A 16876-nucleotide genomic window follows, 5' to 3' on the forward strand; every position below is an offset into this window, starting at 1 on the left:
AGCAAATATCATGGGGAGATTAAATCTCTAAGTCGTAGTGACATTTATTTTAATAATCACATGAATATCAAACTGAAAACAAGTAATTCAGGAAATGGGAGCTTTGCTGGATAGGGAAGAGGAGATCAATTGGGAGCATGAAGGATGTGAAGCCCTGGAGGGAAGGAAAGAACTTTGTAAAGCTAGGAAGCAACTAGCACACATCCGTCATTAGGGCTTTCAAGTTAGAAGGTAGAAGGCAGGGCGGTAGGTGAAAGGGTAGGTGCGTACTAAACACAAACTATGCCCTTGAGCCTAGACAGCAACCGCTGTGTTACTGAAAATTGTCTTGTGTGCATGGCTGTTAATTCAAGTGACTGATTTCCAAATGATTTTTAAGACTACATCTATGTCTCCCTATGTCAACTCTACCTTTGTAGTGCATCCTAGCTTAATCTTCTACACGTCACTCTCACAAAAACCATGTTATCCTAATTAGTCACCACTATGTCCACACACACATGTGCACACACACCCACACGAGAAAGATGAGAAGAGCTAAGTTCCTGACACCTGCCTGTTCTAACGAAGATTTTAAAACATCTAACACCCTTTCTCTTAAGATTCTTTCTGGTTTGTTTTTCTCACCTTACTTTCTCATTCGTTAGTCAACTAATGTTTTATGCTCAAATTATCAGCAAAACATTGTGCTGAATTTTAGAGATTTTCAAATGAATCAACAGATCTCTGCATTCAAGGAGCTCAAATTCCAGTGTGATATTGCAACAGGAATATGCACGGGATGCATGGGGCAAGAAGAAAGTAGTCCTTCATCTAGCCCGGAGTGTTAGGAAACACAGCAGGGCATGGGAGTTGAGCCTTCTTTTCAGGTATGATTCAAATTTCTACAAGTTATTAACTCGATTGTGTCTGAGAATCTATTAAAGTTCTTGCTAAATTCTAATTCTCCCTCTGAGATGAATCCCACAGAGGCTGATCTATCTAAGTGTCATTTAGCCACTGAATTTTAGCCATCGGGCCAAGACAGCATTTTGGAAAACGCTGCAGCCATTTTCTCAACCGTCATGCCTATGATGAGTGTGTCCTGCAGCTGGTGCCAGTCCGCACATCGTTTTCGCAAACTAGTTAGGTCTTTTAAAGTGGAATTACCCCAATTTCTAAATATTGTTAGCCCACATCTTTCAAATTCATTAAATACACTTTCATTCCTCTATCTGACCTTTGGAATTCTTAGACTAGTGATTATATAAAAATACAAGCTCTGCATGATGACTTAGTTGGTAAAAGACCAAAAGCATGACTTTACAGATTTTCCACTTTTCTTACAAGGTACAGCTCTTGATAGGAGAATAAAACAAGATTCACTTTACCCTGAGCATGCTCAGGTTCAGGCCATGTAATACGTGGAAGATTTTTTAGTGTGCTTGCTTGAGAAGACATTTATATCATAACCAGCTTGTGGCATGGTCATCTGTTAGATTTAGAAATCATCAGCTTCGTCTGAGCATTGCTTAGGCACACTAACAAGATTTAACTTTCCAAGTCATCTATATGCAGGAAAAAAGTGAAAACAGAATTGTGTTGTCAATAATACATCAGTAAAGTAAAGAAGAAAAAATGGTGAAGACCTCTTGGGTTTGTGGTAACAATGTGGACAGAGCATATGAGGAAATGAGGGGTCCAGAGGGCGTTAAATGTTTGCCAGTCTGAGCAATTCTCAGCAACAGGCCCTAACTTTAAAAGGAAAATTTGAACTTCCCAGGTGGCTAATGTGGGTATAATGAACAATTAGAAGAGGGTAACAAGCTGGAGAGTACATTCTTATGCAACTAGCACACATCCGTCATTAGGGCTTTCAAGAGATAAGAGAAACTATTGACAGGTTTGAGGAGAGCAGCTGAAATTACACAGTCACTCCACACTCTTTATACATTTGTCACTAGTGCATGTAAATATTTATGGCTCAGATAACAAATGACTTACCTTATTTGGTGATTTGAGGCGCTGGTGCAGTTCCAGGGTCACCGGAATGGTGTTAGGTTTCTGCTGAGATCTGGGCTGGATTAAGGCAAGGCAGTCAGAGCAGCTGCAAATGAAAATGTGTCATAACCCATTCCACCCCCATAATCCTCCTGTTCTTACACATGCCTGCACACAAACCCCCCACAAACAGAAAAAAAAATTAAGAAAATCTGTTCCTTGGGTTGTAAGGGAAAAAATCTTTCCAGTAACAGGAATTTAGGGAAATGTGGAGTGCAGAGAGGGAGCTATACTAAGCACATTTTGAGTGCATAGCATTAAAACACCCCAGTCTCATCTGTTGAACAGCATGGTGCTCTGGCAGTTCATAAGCAAATGTTTAATAATATTTATAGTGCAGCTAAATAAGGAATTAATAAAGAAAAGTAGGTTGTCCTGGAAGAGATCAACCTGGTCTGTTTTCCCAGATGTTGATCCTCGGATTACGCAGCATAGACTCACCTAAGGTCCCTCAGAGTGCAGGAGAACCATGTGAAGAAGCACAGGGGGTAGGGTCGGGGGGCCTGAAAAGGAATACCCGTAACCGGCTTTTCTACGCCTAGATTTTGGTGCCAGTGGTAGGGAAGACAGAGATTATTCTTCCAAAGAGCGTTTCTGCTGAATTGTTTTCCAACATGGATTGTCGGCTGGGATGCAATTACCACATGAGCACAACAATGCTCAGAAAAGTCTATTTAAAGTGAACGGTCCTTTTACATATTTAAAAACTCTGTGTGTTAAAGGTTTACAGCATTATGTAGACCAGTAACAAGAAAACTCAGAGATCCTTTGTTAATATTTGTACTCGACAGTGTTTTTCTCGGGAAACATTGTTAAACCAGCTCTGATGTTGTTTTAAAATATTGAATTCAAGTAAATAAGGAAAGAAAATATAATATTACATTAAATTTGAAAGAAGGTGAAGGGATTAGTCAAAGAATATATATGAAGGACTCATGGACATGGACAATGGTGTGAGAACTGATTATGGAAGGGGGTGGGCTAGGTGGTGAGGGGCAAAGAAGGAAATGTGGGACAACTGTAATAGCATAAACAATAAAACATTTTAAACAGCAGAAATCAAGAGGAGAAACATTTTAAAAAAATAAATAAATCGTCTTTTAGAGGCACAGCTTATACCAAACAGGTTATAACTACAGGATATTAGAGATCCTTTCTTCTTCAATTCTGGGTCTTGAGACTGCTTCCCTGAAAACTGTTCAAACCTTATGTGGATTTTGAACCCCCAAGTACACTACACTGTTGTGCATTACACTTAAAGCCACCCTGAGTCTCTACTGGTTAGAACTGTTCACAACTGACAGCTCCTAGACCGAAAAGACAAGCCCATAACTTGTCTGAACTGATGTATTGTAGGGTAAAGGCACCTTGCTACTACTACTAGTTGAAGAAAAGTGCCCCAAAAGACTTTTTCTGTTTAATATAAAGAAGAAAATGTATGTAGGAATTAACAGTAAAACAAAGTTTTCCATGGAAATGATAATAAAACTTACCTAATAAATTCTTATATGAACCGGGGACCCACCATTATATGCACGCTTTTCCTACCCAACACAGCATTATTACAACAGAAATGAAAGTCGTGGTGGCCTTGGTGACGCCCTGTCCAGATCTTCCTTCCTGGCAGTACTTGCTCAAATTCCCCTTCAAGGAAGACTTGTTGTCACAGCTGCCAAGGTTGCTCTTGGCAGGCAGGCTTCAGCTGGCAGCACCTTCAGGGATGGCTTCAGCTGCAGAGAAATTCCTTGCCTAAGGTCACGCTGTTATGAGAGTAGCCCACATCAAATGACTGATGAAAGGTTTATATAAATGCCAGGCCTTTTCAACCCACTCAATGCAGGCAAACATTAAAGGTTGTTTTTTGCTCCAAAGTTTCTCCGTGGGGTTGTCCTCATTGGTAGAGGTTGTCATCGGGCCAGGATCACAACTCAACCACCCCTCATGCCAGACCCTGCTGTCCTCCTGTCCTTTCACTCAGAGTACATATCCTTCTCCTTTCCACAGAACCCAGTTCAAGATATGTGGTAAGATTTTTGTTAGTACTTTGGCTTCAGAGAGAGAAAAAGGAATTCTGCCAATTCAAACTCCAGGTGGAGCCATCATTTGCTTGTTGAATTCCTCCATCAATAAGTTAGGCAATGGATGACTATCTCTCAAAAGCAAGGGTAGATCACTTAGAATCAAGGATTCCATGGGAGAGTTACTAACTTTAATTTTCTCTCTCTTTTTTTTTCAATCTCAGTAACTGTTGAGTTCCAGAATTGTTTTTTAAATGGGGCTTCTCTACATAACTCAGCCAAATAAGATTTGTTAAGGATTGTAGATTTCATAGTAATTAAAGTGTACACTGGTTTTGCTTGGCAATTTTGGCATTCTAGTTTGTTCACCTTTGCCTGGATGTGTTCTCTGCATTTCTTTACCTCAAACTCTAGAATCAATCATAGCTCAAAGAACGAATGACTGAAGAGACTCTAAATCACTGACTACACATGATCAGCTTTATTTCTGGGTCTACTCAGGTCTTAAATACCCTAATTTCATGCTGATTCAGCTTTTTATTTGTTTTCTTGAGAATAAATCCCAAGTATATAGCAAAAAAAAAAAAAAAAAAAAAACAACCTCAGAAAAAATGTCTACTCCTTCATTCACATCTCTGCTTATAAAATTCTAGTTCCTCTTTTGCAGCCTCCACTGGTATACTCTACCCACAGAGTTTCATGCAGACTGCTTTTTTCATGACTTCTTGGTGACCTAAATCTTCAATTTGATTGGAAACTTTGGATAAAATATTCTTTAGAAAGCCCTAAAAAATGTTCCACTTAACTTTACCCATACATTCACATCGATCCTTTTCCCAACCCTGAGCAGCAGGGATTTGGACCTCTTTTCCAATTCATGCCACAAGTAGCTGAGTCTGTGTTCAGGCTAGAACATGCCAAAGTAATTTTGGTGTCCATGCCTATAAAAAATTAATAAGAAGAAAGATGTCCCGATATATGGATGAAAAAGTGGTACTATCACTCAATTAGAGTATACCACATAATTAAGGCATGGCTCTGACCATTAAGAGGTTATATTAACATATCTCTTATGAATGATTCAATGTCCTCAAAATTATAACCAAGATTTCCCAACCTGGAAGTTGAGGCCATATACCTTGTAACTATATACCTAATAGTCCAAGACCTGTCTTCATTCCTGTTGGGAAAGGCAGTTTTGCATGCCTTTTGTCTTTTGTCCTCTACTCAGCCACACAAGAATGGGCTTGGGGCCTGGAGCGCTTTCTTACCTAGAGATAAAGAGCCCACCCATCCTATTCCATGTTTGTTACATTGTGTGAGTATATTTTTCCCTGTTTCATGCTAATTGTGTGCCCTTTAATTCTTCTTAGCCAGGTACATCATATGGCACCTGGCCAACCCCCTTACTAATGTCTCTCTTCCTTTCGGAGGGGATGAGGTCGTTCCACTGCAGCTCAGGAAGGATCCATGTGGTCAAGTTGTACTGCGTGAGCTGCCAAGACAGACCCTCTGGTTTGGGAGACCAATGCCCAACATCAAAGCTGATCTTGCTCTGTCTCTATGTGAGTAAAATGTTCCCATCCAGTGTCTGACTGAGTTGAGTTTTTCTTGGTGATGCAATACTAAGATTCAATGGGCAGATGTATTTAGAGTCCTTCCCTGGGACTGGTCACTGGTGCAAGGTACTCTTCTAAACAGTCCCCTACTACATCTTTCATATTCAATCATTCTTACAATTATAAGAGAAAACTCTCTTAAACTTATAAATTAGATACAAATTCAAGTTTTTAAAACTGTCACCTGTCACACAAAATTAATTCTTTATGAAGCTTACAAATACTAAACAAGAATTATCAAATGAAAAGATTGATTTAGATTTAGATACATATAAAATATGTATAAATATCACCAGTTGTGAACCTGAAGCCCTATTTGCAATTAAGTTTAAGTACTTCTATAACAAAATTAAATATATCAGCTATCAACTTTTCCCATGTCAACAATAAGTTCATATCAAGTAGGGTAACTTTCTTTGTATTTGTCCTCAGAAGAAAAGTTCAGCAAACAGATTTTAGGTTTCTATATTTATTTTTGGAGGTCAGATCAGGTGATGATATTAGTCAAAAAAAGTTAATATCCAAAAGCCAAGAACCTTGCATTCTTGTCCCCAAATGGCCTGATTATGTTGTAGAATAAAATCTTCATTTCTATTCATAAATTATTCCCAAGGGGGAAAAAAGGAACAATGACTTGATGAGATTAAAAGGGCTGTGTGGGACACCACCTTTAACTTCATCTACCATTTTTCATAACACAGGCCTCTCTGTTCTCCCCTTCCCAATATTCAACCCCTGCCCCCATTACTGATTTGATAAAGCACAAAGAAGAAACATTCTAATTCAATTGGCCTACCCTGGTTGAAAATAATCTGGGGGAAAGAAAAGGTCAAGACTGTAGCAAAGTTCTCTTCATTAAGAAGATGTAATAAGCAGATCATAAACACTCTGTGATTGCTAAAAGCATGAAATAATATTCACAATGAAAGGAACTCAGCAATAAAAAAAGAGTTTCATTAAATAGAAATGAGAAAGTTTAGTGACCCTTACCATATCTAAGGATATTCTCAGAATTTCGCAAAAGGAAGCAAAAATACATACATTGAGAGAATGTTTTCAAGATTGCTTTCTAAAATGATTACGGCAATTACAGACACAATCTGGCAGAAGGGCCATAGATCTTGCCACCAAGCCAAGATTCATCCCATTGGTCACCTCTGTGCCCTATCTTTGAAATTTCCTCTCTTATTTTTTAAAAATGATGGTATGTTGCTCTCTTGCTTACATCCATCAAACCTAATTTTCAGAACTTAGGAATTCTGTTGCTGTACTTGACTAAATGGAGTCTTAACCCCTTTTATCTTTTTGGAATTATATCATCTGGCCAGACAGCCCTTGTTCTGCCTGGAGTCTTACTGGCTGGCTCATTCCTTATATTTTTTTATTAATCTTTTACTACATCAATATTGACAGAAGAATGTGCTTATAGCAGAACAACAATGCTTTAAAATGTAAAATATATTTATTTCCCGTGAAGTTCAAACTTCACAATTCCAGGAAAGAATGTGAACTATCGGAGAGCCTTAACCTAAATGGCTTGAACTAAAAGTTAAATATACTGACTTCTCTCACACAGAGGCAATGATTCATAAGGGGTCTTCCTAAAACACACTTCAACTTGGAAAACATATAATTTTTTGATACATGAAAAGTCCTTAGTCATTTGATTTTTGTTGTCAGATAATTTTTTTGGCAATATAAAGATGGCACTGGCATCTTGAGAAATGATATCTAAATAAGTTTCTGACACAAAACCTCAATGGAGTGGTTTAAAAAAATTTTTTATCCATGCAATAGGTGTAAGGTTGTGAACAGTTGAAAAAACAGCCTAGCTCCTGTTTCACTTTTTATTTGGAATTCTTGCAACTCTGTCACTGAACATCTTGAATTTGTTTTGCATGTCATCAACTGTGTGCGCTGAAGATTTTTTTATCCTTTATTAACTACACAATCAAAGTCTCAGGCCCTGCATGATTCTCCAGAATTTGTGGCTTTCAGATCAGCAGTGCCCCAGTTCAAGAAGAAAATTGCTTTCCTACAGTGTTATTCAAAGGGTCTTGCTTCCATTTTATCTTTTATTTAATGCTGTGGTGTCATCTCGGGCCTGTGTCATCTAGTTTGCGAGGGCTGCAATTATTTGATAGGCAGCAACCAGTGACATTTTTCTCCCTCGTTTTTTTATTTGATAAGTACAAGTTAAAAATTATTGTCATTAAAGTATTAGGTGCCTATGTAATGATTGGGGCAGTTTACACAAGGGCCATAAGGGCTTCGCTGTAAAGCAAATACAAAAGACTTCTCTCTGAAAAGAGGGGTGCTGCGGAATTAGCTGAAGGGTCCTGACAGCCAAGGCTTCAATTACCTGCATTATCACCACGTTAGTTCCCTGATGACTGATAGGATGGTAGCAATCTGATATTCCTGGTATTTGGCCAAAGACCCTGGATTAATTCTTGGCAAGAAAGTAAAATTTTTTGTTTTGTTTTTTCCTCACATGGAGTAAGGGTTCTTATTGCTCTGGCTCAATCAACCTCAGACAGCCACTGGTTATAAAAAGCCAACCTAAAATTCACTTTAAAAAGTAATGAATTGATCAGCCTATAAGAATGGATAGTCTTCCATAGAATGCTGAAGCATGTCTCTGATTTTTCGTCTCCCTCTGCCCACATGTAACCCTTAGCGTTGATAGTATTTTTAAGTCCTTACGGGGAGACTGAGTGCTGTACTTCATAGAGTTCATTTCATCATTGTCACAACCCATGAAGTAGGCACTGCCACTTGTACCTTTCAGATAAAGAAATTGAGGTGTGAGAAGTAAAGTGACTTTTGTATAAATTTACACATACAGTAATTGGTGAATCTGGGTTAGCACCCAGAAAGTCAAGACTACAAAAGCTATGCTCACAATCACCCCACTGCATTTTATACATATCATCATCTATTTATCTAACCATCTGAGAATAATTATGTTTTTGTGAAATATGTTATCACACTAGAAATATCTATGATATGATGAAATGAGAAGATTAAATCCTTGCATAATTCTCCTACTGAAAGATTTTTCTCTCAGTATCTCATTATTGTCTTTCAGAATTTGCATTTCCTTTCTCTCACTCTCACTTATTTAATATCCTATTTAATATCCTACTTTTAAAGTTAACATTATATCATAAGCCTTTCATGACATTAAATATAATATTCTTCAAAAAAACTAATCTTAATAACAACAGAATAGTCCATTAAATAGCTACATTTGAAGTACATTTTATGTTAAGAAATAATAGCTTCTTTCAAGAAGTACTTGTCTCTTGCTCTGTTTTCGTTCCCACACAGACTCCAGGTATGAGCACATAACTCAGGCCTTGTCTATTAAAGTACCAAATATTTAGTCTCACCCTGGTTGGTGTGACTCAGTGGACTGAGCACCAGCCTGCAAACCAAATGGTTGCCAGTTCGATTCCCAGGCAGGGCACATGCCTGGGTTGTGGGTCAGGTCCCCAGTAGGGGGCATGCAAGAGGCAAACACACACTGATATTTCCCTCTCTCTCTCTCTCCCTCCCCCTCTCTAAAAATAAATAAATAAAATCTTTATTAACAAAAATGAATATTTAGTCACTTTTTAAGATCCTCACACAAGGATATTTTTTTATTATTGATTTTAGAGAGAGAGGAAAAGAGGGAGACAGAGAGAAACATCAATGTGTGAGAGACACATCAATCAGTTGCCTCCTGTATGCACCTACTGAGGATTGAACCTGCAGACTAGGTATGTGCCTGGGCTGGGAATCAAACCCACAACCTTTTGGTATACTGGACAATGCTCCAACCAACTGAGTAACCTGACCAGGGCTCTTCACTTTTTTTTTTTTAATCTGAGATGGGCATATAACTTCACTTTTTATTTTATTTTATTTTATTTTTACCTGAGATGGGTAAATAGCTCCAAAGGATCCAATGTGACCTCTCATAAAAAGTTGCTGAAATTATTGGAAAGAGACACTATCTGTTGGTGTTCCTACATTGATCCCGAAGCTAGGATTTCCTGTGAGAGACGAGAATAAGGCTATCGCTGAGGAGAGCTCGTTGAAATACTGTGAGCTAGGTTTCTCATTCTGTTGTGTGACATCTAGCCTCGCCTGCTGGTTGATTTAACCTTCAACTTCCAATTTATATGAGACAATAAAACTCTTTTTTTTCTTTTTTTTTTCTTTTGCGTAAAACCAGCAGCATAAGTCCATGAAGTAAGAACATGTGTGTATGGCTGAAGAAAAGCAGAGAGGCCAGTGTGGTGAGTAAGGCAAGGGAAATGGCAAGAGATAAACACAGAAAGCTAGCATGGGTCAAATCACACAGGGTCTTTAAAGGTCTTTCTAAGGAAATTGGCCTTAGAAAGTAAGAGAGAAGGGCAACATTGAGGGTTTATGTGAAGAGAACTGGCAATAAGTGACACATGCCTAAAAAGATGACTCTGATCATTGTGTTAGGATAGTCTGGGGAGGCAGTGATGGGAGATGAGTAAATACAAAGCTATTGCAACAGTCGGGAAAGAGTTGATAAACATCTTTTTCAGGATTTTGGCCTGGATATAGTGCTCTCTCTGCTGCCCTCTGCCCCCAGAGGGTTCCTGGGTGCAGACATGGTGGGAAAGTTTGAGACTGGGCACAGGCTCAGTGTACTGATTTTCAGGGCAGAGCCCGTGGCCCTGTGAGTGTACTCTTCCTATGAGTATCTCTGTGCCCGCGGTAGTGTGGAATTAAATGGCAAATAAAAACCTCTATGACAGGGTAAGAGTGATTCCTTCAATTGGAAAAGAAGAAATCTTTCCGCTTTGTGAACAAAGGGCCCTACAATTTCCTCTTTCTCCAGGCCCCACCAATCATTCAGCCGGCCCTGTACAGAAAGTTCATTTCAATAGTGTAAGGAATAGTTGAGACATAAAAAAGGCTGGAATAAACCACTCTCATGTAAGGAAGGATTTTGAATGGAGACTAGAATCAATGTATACTTTTTAATGTGTCTTTCTTTGGGGAGGATGGATTATCTGAGCATTGTTGAATGTCAATGGGCAGGAGTCAGTGGAGAGAGAGATAATAAGAGAAGAAAGTAATAAATGACAGAGCAAAGCACCGGGGAAGCAAGAGAAGATGGAAGGGTCTTGCCACATCAGCTCCTTCAGGCAGAATTGTGAGCATATTTAACATTGAAATGACTAGCGGATAGTTGGCTGAGCATCTTTCATCAGAAAGTGTTAAGCATTTCTTGTGGGGGCTTGGCAGACAGGAACCTGGGAAAAGAAGGAGAAATATCTCATCAGAAAATGGATGTTAGGGTTTAAATAAGAATGTAAAGGTAGACACATCTTGAGGACTAAAAGTAGATGAATAGAGAATTTATATGTGGTGTGAATATAATATTCAGTCATTTAAAAAAGGCAAGATCATCTTAAAAGAAAATGAGCAAAGTAAGTGAACAAGAGCTTAAAGAGACAGAATATGTGTTTTAGAGATATCAATCAGAGTACTGCTAGTCAGTGGAAAGGTTCCATCTATGGTCAGATGGAATGTATTTGTAGTAGTCCTGTACTTTGCACATAGCAGATATTTGGCAAAAATTTGTTGAACAAACTCCAGACTGTGCTAGCCCCATTCTCGATCTCCATTAGACTGTTTCCTGTGACAGCACCAGACTGGGGTGTGTGGTGTGAGTAGACACCCAGGGCTGTCAATTGGAATGGCTGAAAATTGCAGGCTTCTGCCCATTTCTCTGGGTTCAAATTTCATGACCCCTTTATTTATAATGTCTCCTCCCATTACTGCATAACAAAAACATGGGCTCGTTTATCACTCCTACTCCTTCCTTTGCATATGCTACCTTTTCTGCCCATAATTGGTCCCCAGTGTGAAGACCTCCTGCTGGGCCCAAATTCCAAATTCAACTTCTGTGAAACCTTTCTTGACATCCTCTCGCATAGACATATTGCCACAGTATCTTGTACATAATTCAAATTTTGATATGACTTTAATTACACTTTATATGTCTTCTTTCTGCTACAGTGATTTCCTTACCAGTGGGGATGCATTACTATAGCCCCTAGTATACATACACACAAGTCATGAGGTAGGTGCTCACTAATTGCTTGCAGACTGACTAATTGGCTATATGAAAGGTCAGTTAATCAGTGACATGCACAATGGTAGAGAGGAAGAACAATGACCCAAGAGTAGCGATGACATTTGTCATTTATTGTCACTTAGTATCCATTTCTCTTTTATCTTTTAGACAGAAACATGTTTAGAAGTGTCTGTCCCTTCCCATGGCCTCTCCATACTGCCAAGTGCATCCCAAACTCTATCAGGTGTGAAAAAAAAAGCCTGAGTCCAACCAGCTGCTAGCAGCCATCTTAAAGGGAAATCCTGGGAGCAGAGCAGGGAGGATCTGGTCACAGTGTGAGGGCAGCCTCTCTGAAGCCAGCATTTCCTCTGGACATTTTGATCATGTAAACCAGTTCTTAACTGCTTAAGGTGTATTGTGTTGGGCATTCTATTATCTATAGCCCAAGCGTTCTACCTGTATCAGTCATGCTGGTTGTTTTTACTGGGTTTGCAGCCACAGAGAATCATGCTTATGGAGATGTCAAATAAACACATTTGACTCCGTGGAAATAAGTCCTGCTCAGCAGTAGAAGGCCATGGCCATGAATGCAACAGTCTTTTGACCCTTCTGCAGTCGGACTCTCAGTATTTGACAGGTTGGGGGTAAGACTGATGCTTTCAGCCTCTCTCTCTCTCTGTCTTTCTTTTTTAATAGTGTTCTTTTTAAAGTTATTTTTAAAAAGATTTTATTTATTTCTTTTTAGACAGAGGAGAAGGGAGGGTGAAAGAGAGGGAGAGAAATATCAATGTGTGATTGCCAATCGCATGCCCCTTACTGGGGACCTGGCCAGCAACCCAGGTATGTGCCCTGACTGGGAATCAAACCAGTGACCGTTTGGTTCACAGGTCGGTGCTCAATCCACTGAGCCACACCAGCCAGGGCCTTCTACCTTTCTCAAGGATGCCTGAGTCCTGACCCTTACTATACTCTGATCCAATACAATGTTATATTCATGACTTTTATCTTTTTATTATATGTACTGTTCTCACATCTTTTGAAACTAGGAGAATCTTGAGCAGGTGTGTGTCTGTGTGTGTATATGTAGCATTGGCCCACTGCAATGAAAAAGAAATGCATATTACAACTTCCCGTGCATAAAAATTTCAGAATACCCATTCCCTCCAAAAATAAAAGCCCCACATAGACCCTAGTAAAGTTTCCATAAATAAGACTGATTCACAGCTTCCAAATTTTCAATTGAACTTCTCCATTTGGGCAAAAAATAGAGTACATGCATCCTTGACTGCTTCTTTGTTGCTGAGTAGATCACCTTTCCCAGACTCCGCATCTTGTATCCATTACCATGTCGTATATTGAAGGCTGCCATCCCCCCTGTCTGCGCTCTGTTAACCTTTCCTCCCCATTCATGCTGAGACAAAGCCGGGGTTGGTTCGTGGCTCTTCCCCTTCAGTGACTTCCACTTTACGACTAACTCCTCCAGCTAACTCCTCCTCTCTTTGTCAGGTCCCTGAAGCTTCCTGGCACCTCTCTCACCAATAAAACCGAAGACACAGGCTTAAGAATATTATGTGTGACATTTCAGAATGGAGAAAAAAGCTGAAATGTTTTTACTCTCTTTACCCTGTCCCCCAAGAGAGGACACCAGTGAAACCTTTGAAACAGTAAATAAACTTGAACTTGTGAGTGTTGAAAGGCTCTCTGGCGAGTCACAGAAGCATGTTCACCGGCTCAGCCTCCAAAGGCCTGCTGAGGGGAAGATTCAACTATCTCCTCAGGCAAGTCCTGAGTAACTCCCTGCTGTGAGAGCAGTAAGCCCTTTTTCTCCCCCTTCAACAGAGAATTTCTTTCTAGATGCAATAACCCTTAACCTAGACTGGTGCATAACACGATTCCCTTCTGAGAGGGTCCTTGGAAACCTCCTTGCTACAAGGAATGTCTAATAGCCTGGTTCAGCCTGATCGACAGCTATTTTGCCATCATACTTAATACCGTTTGTCTAAAACAGGTATCCATTTTTTTCTGATGAAGAAAATTGGCACATTCTACATTGGCAAATTAAAAGAAATTTTTAATATAAGAGGAAAATAAGAAGTGTATTAGGAGGAACTCCGATATCCATCCTCCCCAAAATGCTATTGTAGTCATTCTCACCCTTCCAAACACTGTCACATACCCATTATGCTGTCACAGATCAGTGTACAATTGATGGAGAATAAGATTGAGACAGTCCATCAATCTAATGTCACACCATGTAATAAAAGTCTACAGAAATCCTGTAAACGCTAGTTATACCGCCAGCTACAGCTCCCAAGTGCCGATTGGTGTAAAATGTTTTAAGTGGCTATAAATAGGTAATATGTCCTAAGGAAAGCCTGACTCTTAGTGGTATTGAAAAGAGAAAATAGCAGAAATTACAGATTATTACCAATGGAAATAAGGCCAGAGGGCACTAGCAGGAGGAGATAGGTCTGGGGAGATAAATGAAAAGAAGAGAGCCCCGTGTCAAACAGTCTTTCTGACTCACTATTTATAATTGTCTGTGTGCTTAAGGCCTTTATGAGTACATGAAAAAAAATTACAACCTTCACTGAAATTGCAAGAATTTAAAGTCTGCTGTCTAGTTCAATCTTTGTTTAGAAGAGTTCTATGGTTGATGAAAAACTGAGGCACAATGGGGTTATTTTATTTATTAATTTGTAAAAAGCTAAAATAAATGTAATTACATAAAATATCAGAGTATCATTCCTGTATTTAACCATTACTCTGACTTTTTTTTATGAATGGCTTCTTAATCCTAAAATGAATTTACTGGAGTATTTTTATTTGTTCATGTGTTTATCTTCACTTTGAGGCCATTGTATATTGTTGAGCACTTTGAAAATCTCATAAAAGTTACTGTTTAATGAAAACATAAATTGACATTTGTGTGGAGACCCACAAAGTTTCTGTTAGCAGATGTGTGTCGTGGTTTTGAATGACCGGGCGGTGGTTTGAGGAACTGCGGATGATGTCATGGCGGCAGAAAGCATCAGCTTCCCGTGCGGGGAACCAAGCTGCCAGCCTTTATGTTAGAACAAGAGTGTATCAGCACTCTGGTTCATGTACACTAATGTAGGCGTTACCACTAAAACAACTTAAATAAATGCGTAATAACTGTGACAGTAGTATTTTTTTTAAAGAATTGAATCACATTTTGTGTAGGCTAGCAAACCCAAAATTTATAAGGCAGGCTGGCAGACTTGAAACTCAGGCAAGAGTTAATGCTGCAATCTTGCAGCAGAATTTCCTTGATAGGAAACCTCAGTTTTTACTCTTAAGACCTTAAATGACTGGATGAGGTCAAGTCGCCTTAGTGTGTTATCATCTACTTAAAGTCAACTGACTGTAAATATTAACCATATCTACAAAATGCCTTCATAAAAACATCAATATTAGTGTCTGATTAGTAAAAGTACTGCTACCTCGCCAAGTGGACACGCTAAACAAACCATCACAAGTAATGAGAAGGATACTATTTTAAGTTGTGGTTTACTATAAAGCTGCATTGCCTTCTTTGCCTAAGGGTATATCTATAAATGTGCCTCTAATTTCCGTTTTTATATCATTTCTGAAAACAGGTCTAAATGATTCACTTAATTGGCTATAATTTACCTCAAAATTTTGATTCACCAAACAGGAGTGAAAACTCCAAGCTGGTCATCTTTTTCCAAAATTTTATTAAGCTCTACTACAAATCATAAAATAAAATTCACTTTATTATGTTAAAAATAGAGATTTTCTGCAAAAATTCTTTATCTTCTTTTGATACATTGCCTCAATTTACAAATGTTTGATGATTCACTTCTTCCTCTTCATATATGCATATATATATATATATATATATACATATACCTCTATGTATATGCATGCATGTGTGCTGAGACATGTGTGGGAGAGGTGTTCTCTTATTTTTTAGTTTGTAATAAAAATAGGATTATAAAAATATTTTTTATTTTGCCTTTTTACTTAATTTTGCAGACAGTCTCCAAGTCAATGCAACTTTTAAAAAATGCATATTTCTTTTTAGAGAGAGGGGAAGGGAAGAAAAAGAACAGGAGAGAAACATTGTACGCGACTGATCCTGTAACGCAGACTTGTGTCCCTGGCTGGGAATCGAACTGGAAACCTTTCACTTTGTGGGACAATGCCCAACCAGCTGAGCCACACTAGTCAAGGCCCAAGTCAGTGCATTTTAAACAGCTATATAATATTACACAAATAAATGTATTATAGTATTTCTTTTCCTAGTTGGTGGATGCTCACTATGTACCTAACAAACAATATGGCAGTGTACCTCCTTGTACCCTTTTCCTTACATATGTATAGAGATGAGTTTAATTTTGCTACTATTTTGGTAGAGCTGATTCTACAGAGTGAAATTCCTGAGTCAAAGTATAAGAGATTTTTAAATTTTAATTAACATTCCAGATTTCTAAAATAATTTCTGTTTAACCCTCAATAAAAATGTGTTTAATTCTGTTCTTCTACATCCCTATGAGATTTAATGTTCTTGAATTTTTATCAGTATGATAACTAAAAAATAGTTTATCATGGCTTATTTTTATTTCTTTGACTTATATTAAGGTTAGCTATATTTTTATGTCTGTTATATATTGTCCTTCTTTGACACAATGTTCTTAAAAGCATATGGAAAGATTAAAGCCAGAGTCCAGACAATGAAAACGTTGTTCATAATAGATAAGAACAAGGAGATGTAATGTAATCATATCAAATAATACGTAATGTCACTGAAGGGGGGGAAACCTTTTTCTCTACTCTCTTGTGTTCACTTACTGGGGACTATGAATTAAACTAAGAAAGGACAGAATAATAGGAGAAATTTAAGTTTTAAATTTTATATGCACAGGAACTACACAGAAAAGAGAAAAACCCAAAAAATGTAATTAGTGTTGGAAGCTCATAAACCATTTTAACAGCTGGTGATAAATTGTGGAGAAGTAACCGGACAAAGGAAATCAGGGTGGGGAGGTTTGGGGCTTCTAGGGGTGGTATATTCAGGGGAGGTAATATGGGAAACTAATGGA

Source organism: Desmodus rotundus, chromosome 3 (genome assembly GCF_022682495.2).
Source record: "Desmodus rotundus isolate HL8 chromosome 3, HLdesRot8A.1, whole genome shotgun sequence".
Lineage (NCBI taxonomy): Eukaryota > Metazoa > Chordata > Mammalia > Chiroptera > Phyllostomidae > Desmodus > Desmodus rotundus.